Source organism: Bos mutus, chromosome 20, assembly GCF_027580195.1.
Source record: "Bos mutus isolate GX-2022 chromosome 20, NWIPB_WYAK_1.1, whole genome shotgun sequence".
NCBI classification, from domain to species: domain Eukaryota; kingdom Metazoa; phylum Chordata; class Mammalia; order Artiodactyla; family Bovidae; genus Bos; species Bos mutus.
The window spans coordinates 1,492,778-1,503,314 of NC_091636.1; the positions used below are offsets into that span (position 1 = coordinate 1,492,778).

The window sequence follows — 10,537 nt, forward strand, 5'->3', positions numbered from 1 at the left end:
TTTTGTCGCATGATAAGTCACATGATGGGAATTGTGACGTTCCTAATTTTTTTTCCTAAATTTTATTTATTTTTATTTTCGGTGGCGCCAGGTCTCCATCACCGAGGGCTTTTCCTAGTTGCAGTACCTGGGCTTCTCACTGTGGCGGCTTCTCTTGTGGAGCACAGGCTCTAGAGTGTTCAGGCTCTGTAGTTGTGGTGCACAGGCTTAGTGGCCTGTGGGATCTTCCCGGAGCGGGGATCGAACCCGTGCCCTCTGCATTGGCAAGTGGATTCTTAACCACTGGACTGCCAGAGAAGCACCAAAAGTTCCTAAATTTTTAAAACTAGCCACTGCATTCTCTCTGGTCCACCCAATTGAACAGACCTCTGCCAGGAGGTAAGAGCACCCCTAGATAATAGACAGGCTACTGCCTTGACAGTTTCACACCTGACTCAGTAACACGAGCCTTGTGGTTCTGCAGGGCAGGTGAGCTCAGACCCTGGAAAAGCTGTGGCCTCCCCTGGCCACCCCAGGGGCTGCTATTGGCAGATAGAGGGAGGCAGAGAGCAGGGAAGAGTACAGGGAGTACTAGTACTCTTGCCTGGAAAATCCCATGGATGGAGGAGCCTGGTGGGCTGCAGTCCATGGGGTCGCAAAGAGTCGGACATGACTGAGCGACTTCACTTTCACTTTTCACTTTCATGCATTGGAGAAGGAAATGGCAACCCACTCCAGTGTTCTTGCCTGGAGAATCCCAGGGACAGGGGAGCCTGGTGGGCTTCTGTCTATGGGGTCGCATAGAGTCGGACACAACTGAAGTGACTTAGCAGCAGCAGGAAATGCAGGACCAGTGTATCATTATCCTAATGAAATTGCCTGCAAGTATCTCAGTGTCTTTTGGCTTCTGTCAGTGGAGCTGGCCCCATCTGATTTTGAATAAGTACTTTTAAGTGTGTTCTTAAAGGGTAGACTCTATCACATCTCCTATCCTATTCCCTGGTGCTAGAAGCAAGGCTGGTCTTACCTCATCCTTGGCAAACCTTGCAGACTTTAGAAGATCTTCCGTTTAGGCCCTGATGAGAACCCTTACACCCAATGTTGCTTTCTAAGGACTATAGGGCTTGGGGCACATGGTTTGGAGTTTGGAAAGATTTTGCTGGCTGGGATCTGGTCCTCTTTTTCTCAGCGAGTGAGGCGACCTTATCTCATAGCTAAGAAGTCTCCTCATGACAGTTCAGCTTCCTCAGTTTCCTTGTCTGTAAAATGAGGCTGTGTGTTATTGTGTTCATTGCTCAGTCATGTCTGACTCTTTGCAACCCCATGGACTGTAGCCCACCAGGGTCCTCTGTCCATGGACTCCTCCAGGCCAGGATACTGGAATGGATTGTCATTCTCTTCTCCAGGGGATCTTCCCAACCCAAAGACTGAACCTACGTCTGCAGCATTGCAGGCAGATTCTTTACTGTCTGAGTTACCAGGGAAGCCCTGGTAAAATGGGGCTAATAATGGTTAGCACCTGTCAGTCCCATAGTGAGGACTGGGACATATGTGTTAAGGCTCGCAGCACAGAATGGAACACATAGCAGCCCTTCAGTAAGTAAGAGCCATTGTCCCCCCCTAGTGTTCCCAGGTAGCACTGGTGGTAAAGAACCCACCTGCCAATGCAAGAGACATAAGGGACGCAGGTTGGATCCCTGGGTTGGGAAGATCTGCTTGAGGAGGGCATGGCAACCCACTCCAGTGTTCTTGCCTGAAGAATCCCAAGGACAGAGGAGACTGGCAAGCTACAGTCCACTGGGTTGCAGAGAGTCGGACACAACTGAACGTCTGAGCACACACCCACCCCCTTCTGTGCTATAGCATTCTCTCTACTTTGATACAAGTGTTAGGAGTCAGATTACAAGTTATTTTATGGCCCTGACTTAAAATATTTGCCACAGCTGGGTTGTGAACATAGCCACCCCTCAACCTTGAGATGAAACCAGCCACCAGATGTCTGCCACAAAGTCTTGAATCCCAGACAGGGAGGAAAAATCTCACCATGGAGGCACCTTGCCTGGGAATGTTGTGAGGGACTGGAGCTGCTCGCGGAGAAACGCTGCCGAACAATAGCAAGTGAAGCAGGCTTCCCTGCGGGTCCCCGTCTATGTCGTCCCCACCAGGGCACTGGCCTTCTCTGTGACTTCAGGGAAATCAGCTCCGTTTTCCTAGACTCATGCTACATTCACACAGTGATGAATTTATGTAGCCATTACGTATTCGTGATAATTTTTTAACAATAAGGAAATCCTAAAATTTGAATTTATTGAGAGGATTATAGAAATATCAGAAACAACAGTAAGAAAGTCATCATGGGCAATGAATGTTAAAGCAGGGAAGGAATGTGACCCCTCACCAGAGCCTCTGGACCGCCTAGAGGTCAGACCCAGGGGCCTTGTTCTGAAGCTAAAATAACATTGGCATCTCCTGCTTAAAGGACACATGATTTGTATATTTCTGCAGTTTTGCTTTTTCTAAAATGATTTTGCTTTCCTTTTATAATCAGGGGAAAAAAACACCCTCAAACACTATTTCTTTAAAAATAGGAATTAATGAGATAGTCAAACTTACTGAAACATTTTCATGTATATAATTTCACTTTTCTTCTAACCAGCCTGTGAAGCCGGAAAGGCAGATGGTTTTATTTTGAAGACAGAGGTGGGGGGATGGAGGTGAAGGAACTTGTTCAAAAATGTGCAGAAAATCAGGGGCTAAAGTCAGGACTCCTGGTCTTGTTCTGCTCTGTCTTTTCAGTCTGGACTGTTTCTCTTTTTAATGTTTCCATTTTTTTTTTCTCTAAATTCATTCAACAAATGTGAAACATTTACAGCTTTTCAGGCAATGTGATAAACACTTGGAGGGTCTCAGGGATGCAGATGACAATTCCTGTCCCCTGGGACTTTGTTCCCTGGTGAGATGAGTGTGAGGGATTTACAAAAGAAATGTCCAGATAATATAAGCAGCAGTCTGTACAAAGTGCTACAAGTACTCAGAGGACAGAGTGACTAATCCCATAGCAGGGGCGGGGAATGATCAGAAAAAGTTGCAGAGAGGAGTTGACATTTAAATTGCAACTTGCTGTCTGGCATAGAAGTTAAGAACCCAAGCTCTCAAGTTTGACAGACCTTGAAAGAACTCCAGCTTTCAGCATCGCATAGTTCTGGACTTGAACAAATTACTTACTCACCTTATTCACTCCAAGCCTTGATTATTCTTCTGGGAAACAGGAGTAATCATTTACCTACCTTATGGTAATTTTTTTAAGAATATATAAGATAACAAAAGCAAACATTTTATAATAGTGCCTTGTAACTTCAAGAAACAAGAGCCTTTATTACCATGATTAGTAGTGATATAGCTACTATTCATTCATTCTCCCAAATGGAAGTTACTTCCCATGGTAAATAGGTAAAATGGAACAGTGTCCCAGGTAGAGGGAACAGCATGTGCTAAGCCACTGATGTGTCATATCCTCTGATGTGCTTTAGAAGGTAACAAGGAGGTGAGTGGGCTTCCCCGGTGGGGCTAGTGGTAAAGAACCCACCTGCGAATGCAGGAGACATAACAGGTGCAGGTTCCATCCCTGGGTCGGGAAGATCCCCTGGAGGAGGGCATGGCAACCCACTCCAGTGTTCTTGCCTGGAGAATCCCCATGAACAGAGGAGCCTGACGAGCTACAGTCCATAGGGTCAGAAAGAGTTGGACTCAACTGAAGCGACTTAACATTCATGAACGCATGCAAGCAGATGAGTAGAGTGGAGTGGGAGGAGGTTAGGCTGGACATACTAGGTTGGAGTCAGATTGGGGGGAACCTTGTTGCTGTTGGAGGAGTTTTATGCTCTGGATGGTGGGGGGGTGCAGATAGAAAAGCTGGGAATGGCATGGCCGGATACACGTCTTAGAGAGAGTCCCAGGCAGCTGGGAGGAGACTAGATCCAAGGGAGCTGGGAAACTGTGAGGAAAGTAAACTTTGAAGACCAGAGTGTTGGCTCATATGGAACAGACAAGGGTTCAGTAATGTTGAAGTCTTTAGTGTCTTTTTCTTTTTAAATTTTTTTTCTTTTTGATGTGGGCCATTCTTAAATTCTTTATCGAATTTGTTACAATAGCATTTTATGGCCACAAGGCATGTAGAATCTTAGCTCCCTGACCAGGGATCAAACCCACACCCTCTGCATCAGAAGGTGAAGCCTTACACGGGACCACCAGGGAAGCTCAATTAAACAAAGACGTCTTGGACTTCAGACGTCCTTTACAAGGAAAGAAAAGCGATTCCTACTCTCAGGATGTTTCATAGAGGGGGGTAAGCAGGCAAAAACTAGAAATGGCTGTAATTCAAGACAGATAATCATCACAAAAGAATAAAAGGACAGCATTCAGAAGGTCAAAAGGAAGAGGGGGCATGACGTCCCTCAGGTAGTAAATCAGAAAAGGACATGGGCTTATTGTTGGAATCCCTCCCCACCCCTCCCTGGACCGGACCATGAGAAGCTCTCTCAGGCCAGGGCTGCATCTGTGGTTTTCTTGCCTGGCACAGAGAAGGGAATCTGTAACTGTTTATTGGAAAAAAGTGATTATGAACTGAGGCTCATATGAGAAGCTTCCTTGGAGCTGTTGACTGTGCAGCAGTGGCGAAGAAGGGAGGATCAGTTCCAAGAAACCCTTGTCAGGTCAGCGAACTGAGTTTGCAAATGCAGATGCTTTGCATAGCTTTGATCTTGCTCTCTTTGATCCCTAATTACAGAAAGCATATTATTTTTACCTTGAAACAAACAAGCAAACAAAAAACAAGGACAACAATTGACTCTGCTCATCCATCACCTATATGGGAGCTCGGCATGTGGGATTAGGTTCAGTGGGGCTCGCTGTGCCAGGGGTGTGGGGGAAGAGCTATGTGAACCCCTCCTGATTTCATGGTTTCAGCAGTTAAAATGACGCAGCCCGTTTGGCTCGGGAGGAAGAAGGCCCGTCCATTAGCATGACCAGGGTACCACAGCACTGCGTGCGCCACCTGGAAAACCAGGCCCAGGCACAGATGTGAGGTCAGTGTGTTTTGGCTGAAGATTTAAGAACCGGATGTTGAGGCTTTTCCAGGAGAAAAAAATGTGGGTTTCACTGGAGTGAAATTTAATGTACCATAGTTATGGATTCTGAGAGTTTGTGAAAGCCGTTCATGATAATAAAGCTTTTATTTTCTCTGGAGCAAATAATCCTTTGGTGTGATGCTTATTGTCTTTTCATTTTAGTTGTGGTTTAAGCCAAGACAAAATGCTCTGCCCCTAATGCTCCTTTAGTTACACTGATCCTGTCTCCTTTAAATTGCATTTTGTCTGAAATGGACTAGGTCACATGTAATAAATTCTGGCACTTTAATGGAAATATTGCAGCAAAAATAGTTAACAATCTGCTTTAATTTCAAAACTAATTTTCTCTTTCATACAGTAAGGCAGTATCTTGGTAAAATGTGCAAAATGCATTGGGATTTAATTATGATGACAATTTGTTCTGAAACAAGGTTAAACTGGGCTGTCCATATTCAAGATAAACGTGGTGAGGGGGGATGGTAGTGGCTTGGTGTTCCTGGGTCATGAATGCCATGTGGACTACAGTGGAATTAGAAGCCCTGGCCACATTAGCTCCTGAAGGCCCTCATCAGTGGAAGGCTGGGTGCTCCTGAGAGCACAGATAGAGCCTGTATGCGTGTGCTCAGTCATGTCTGACTCTTAGCAACCCAGGGACTGTAGCCCGCCAGGCTTCTTTGTCCATGGAGTTTTCCAAGTAAGAATACTTTCGTGGGTTGCCAGTTCCTACTCCAGGGGATCTTCCCAACCCAGGGATTGAACAGGTGTCTCTTGCATTTCCTGCGTTGGCAGGTGGATTATTTGCCACTGGGCCACCTGGGAAGCCCAGAGCCTGTACATTAACACAAGGGAAAACTGGGAGTCATTTCTTCCTGTCTCTCCATGAAATCAAATTCATTCTTTAATTTATCCCTGTAACACATATTTGAATCCCATTGTGCTATGTGCTAGAGATATAAAGGTGAGCAAAACTAAGCAGAATTCTTACCTTAGGAAGATAATCAGACAGATAAGAGAAATACATTCATCAAAGAATGACATAATATATGTTCAAGGTCAACTGTGCCAAGGACTTTGATGGAAGGGTCCCTGGTGCCAAGTGAGTGTATAAGAGGGATATTTAGCGTGATCTGGGGCGGTGGTAGTGGTCTTGGAAAGCCTTACCTGGGAAACCCCAGAAGAGCTGGAAACTCAGTGAGGTGGGGCGCAGTGGGAATTATTATAGGCTGAAGGGAAAGTGTGCATAGACCCTTTAGAAGTGTTAGCATGGTCATCCTGAGGGACAAAGGTGACTCAGTGTTACTCTGGAGCAGAGAGTGAAAGGGCCTGTGATGAGAACTTCCACAGGAGAGCCAGGTGGGGCCTTCCGAGTCACAGCCACAGACCTAGTCTTACTTCCCACGTTTATCAGGAAGCCAGATTGTGACAGCCAGAGCATGACCCGGGTCAGATGCAAATTCAGCAGTGACTGCTTTCATTGCTATCTGACAAAAGGGTCCGGCGTGCATAGAGAAGACCACATGGGATGCTTTTGTGGAGACGGCTGAGAGATGAAGGGGGTTTGCAACAGAATGCTGGGAGTGGAGAGGCACTCTAGCCTTGGGACCTGGCTTAGCCTGGCAGTGAGAAAACCAGATTCTAGGTTGTTCTTTACAGGCTGAGGATCCTGGAAGAGAGGGAAGAAATCACATATTCGGGAAACCGCAGGAGTAGGGGCGGTAGAGGTGAGCAATAGGAATTCAGGCTGTAAACTGGTAAAATGAAAATGGGGATGAAGTTGGGATAAAGAGGTTATGAGCAAGAAGCCAGTCAAACATGGTTTGCACCAAAGGCAAACAGCGTTGGGTCAGAATTTATCTTCCGACTCTCTTTATTGCAAGCTGTGCTTGATGGGCATAATGATCACAAAACACCGATGTTTCTTGGAACTCAAAAAGAGCAATATGTTCTTAGCATATAGCAAGTTGCCTTGAGGTGCTTAACATGAGAGGCTTTTCGAGCAAAAGCTGTATTGAGGCCTCTGCTCAGCTAAGAAAGAAACTACCTCGTGCTGGCGCTAGTGGTTCCTGGAACTGCCCTGGGCCCCCGTGGGTGGCAGACCATCACACGCTGCGTCCGCCCACCACGCTGCTCCCAGCACCGGCTTCCCTCGTGACGGCCGCGCGTCCTTGGACACGTCATCTAGCCTTTCTTAGTTGCCTCATGATGCAAATGGCAGAGACCCAGCTCTTGCATTGTCTTTTACCTCTGGGGGATTTGAGCCAATGTTGCAAGAGTCCTTCATCCCCCAGAAGGCGTTGGATATGGTGCATTCGATAGGCTTGTGTATTCTTCTGACTCAACAAAGATTTGTTCCTTAACATCCATTGTCATGATTTCAGGTTTTAATGAGGCCAGGAAGAGTTTATTCCTTATTAACACCACTCTTTGCCCTGAAAAAACCTTAAACTATTTCTGAAAACCCATTGCAGCCCTATAAAGACATCTTTCCTCCTCTCCTCTGGTTTATTTCAAGCAACAAAAGAATAAATACACGTTTATTGAGCTCGTATAGTGTGCTTTCCATGATGCTCAAGGTTTTCTCCCACTTAATTGTCAGACACCCTTGTCAGGCAAGGGTGATGTTCTGCATTATAAGAGAAGGAATCAGCCGCTCACTGAGGTTAACTTTCCCCAAGGTCATCCTGCAAAAGGAGCGTAGCCGAATAATACCACACCTGAGATGGCTGATTCTGTGTTCAGGTTCCCAGCCTCCCCCCAGATCGGTAAATAGACTGGTTTTGGATGGCTCACAGACGGTACAGGGAAAAGAATTAAGTCACATGATAGGAATGCTGTTTCCTTTCCAGTTCTCTCTCAGACATCCTGATTAGTCAAGTAGAAAATGCATTTGGTGTTAAGCTGGCTTTAACACATGTTGAATATTTCCTAATCTCCCTTTTTAACAAAGAGAGCTGGTCTCAGGCTCAGCACCAGTGACGCTCAACAGTCTCTAGCAAGGATTTTAAAAAATTATTTTGATTTCAACTTTTCCTTTTGGAATATTGTAATGGTTTTTCTCTTGGTGGTGATATACAGCTGCCCTTTTCAAAAGAAAATTATGGGGGAAGTCATTAAATAACAATCTTAAATTATATTTCAGGTATATGGGTATAATAATGATAAAAATCATGAGTAATAAAAATCCATCTGAATGAAACTGGGAATTGCATCATTGATTCACAATGCCTCCCTGGCTTCCAGGACATGTGGGCCTTCAGATCATCACCATGCTAAGTTCTGAATCTGCTCTTTTTTTAATTTGTTTCCCTGGGAAACATATAGAAGCAATTATAATGAAAACTGTCCTTGCCATTGGGCTTCCCTGGTGGCTCAGTGGTAAAGAATCTGCTTGCCATTGCAGGAGATGCAGGTTTGATCCCTGGGTTGGGAAGATCCCCTGGAGAAGGAGATAGCAACCCATTCCAGGATTCTTGCCTGGGAAATCCCATGGACACAGGAGCCTGGTGGGCTGCAGCTCATGGGGTCGCAAAAGAGTCAGACGTGACTTAATGACTCAACAACAACAATCCCTGTCATTACAACCATGGAGACATCCTTCTTAAGTTTAAATTTTATAACCCAAATTAACCCAAGCTAGTAATGAAGTCTTAAAACCTAGGAAAAATATGTAAGTTTATTGCAAAAGATAATATCCCATTTAAAACAGTTTAGAAATTTACAAAACCTTACATTAGTACAGTCTTTAAGAAGGTGCTCTGTAGATGAGCTGGTATTAAGTTCCAAGTATAGTGAGTACACATGTTCTTAACTACAGAGAAAGCAGCTACATAAACTCCTGCAACTTAAGCTGATGTATCAGTCTTTTTCCTTTCAATTTTATAAAAGTAACTTTTGCTAAATTAATATCTCTCCATGAAACCAGACAACCTCAAGTACAGCATTTTTGTAGGAGATCATGGTAGAGGTTACATAATATTTTACAAAGAAGCAATTTTCACATTGAGTATATGAGTACAGAGTTTTGGTATACACATACTTTTTTTTTTTTTAACACAGAAATGATCACTTTTGTTTAGCAGGAAGGTTTTACTGAATTGTTTCCCCCATAACAATTTTAAATGTTCAGAAGAGACCGAGTGTCCAGGTTCAGGTTGGTGGCCTGAGCAATGGTGTGTTGTGCTTTGGTATACAATCATCGCAGCCTCACTTGATTTTTCTCTCTAGAAAGTTCAACTTGTTCTGACCGCAATATCATCTAACTCAAATGAGGGTTTATGTGAGGCTCCAACTCAACATATGTGTACGACAGCATACCCTTGTTAGTTATCTAAATGTTGGATTATCCATTTTGTGTTCCCAGACATCTCTTCCTCGTGACAGGCTAACTTTGGCAAGTGATCCTGGTCAGCTCTGAGTGGTTCTGCTCATCTGATGCTGGAATGTGCGCAGACCTTGTAAAACAAGTAGAGTAGGTGTTCCTGTCTCCACTTGAGAATGGATAAACAGGCTCTGAAATTTTTAAAAATTTGCTAAAAGTTGTTGGAATAGACTGCTCTGTTGCCTGGGCCTCTTAATTCTGAGAACAGGATTATTTCCATTCTATTGTGCTGCCCAAGAACATAAATTAATTTGAAAATTAGTGTAAGCAAAGCAAATTAAGATGGAAGCTCTACTACAAGATAAAATTATATAAAAGATCCCCAGTGATTTAACTTTATTGGATTAGCCTCTGTGCTGTTCTTTTCCGTTGTTGGGGCCAACTGCGAGTCGACTGTGTGGATATAGATAGATTCGTGGCTTTTAGCCAGTGGTAGCATATCTTACTGAAATGTGACTTCTTAAGCATGACAAGTGTATTTGTCTTAATTCTAACTTCATGTTAAGTATTCCAGTCTCATTTTGTGGGTTTAAACATTACACTAGAAACAGAACAAGAGCATCTTGAATGACATTGCCAGATTTAAATAGTGCAAGCCGAGATTCCTTGCCAAATTTCCCTCTCACTCTCACTGAAATAGCTTTGTGCACTGCAGCGCAGTGACAGGGAAGGTGAAACTGTCGGAGTGGTTTGCTCAATTAGCCTCAATTTGCAGTGGGGAATGTACATCCCACGGTCACACAGAGTGCTTCACTCTGCAAAGACTCTAACGCTGACACACAATCTTTAGCAAAGGGGATTATGAAATGCCTTCTTCACTGAATGTTCACTGAGTTTACCATCTCTTTTCTGGGCAGCCTCAATCCAACCACAGGCTGATAGAGAGTTTAACAAGAAGGAATAGGAGCCTTGCCAACCCACCCCTCATCCCCAAGAGTGTGTAGCAATTACTTAATTATATTATTTCAGTAGTCTGCTCAGCCATGCAAGTTTGGCTGGACCCACATGTATGGGGGTTTTATCAAAAGAATGAGCCAGATTTAAAGGAATTCAG

At 44.4% G+C, this 10,537-nt stretch overlaps 1 protein-coding gene across 1 annotated transcript in view; it reads left to right on the top strand.

Moving 5' to 3' along the window:
- DOCK2 (dedicator of cytokinesis 2) overlaps nucleotides 1-10,537 on the top strand; it is a 460,175-nt gene that overhangs the window by 213,671 nt on the left and 235,967 nt on the right. The gene's annotated exons all lie outside the window — the stretch shown is intronic.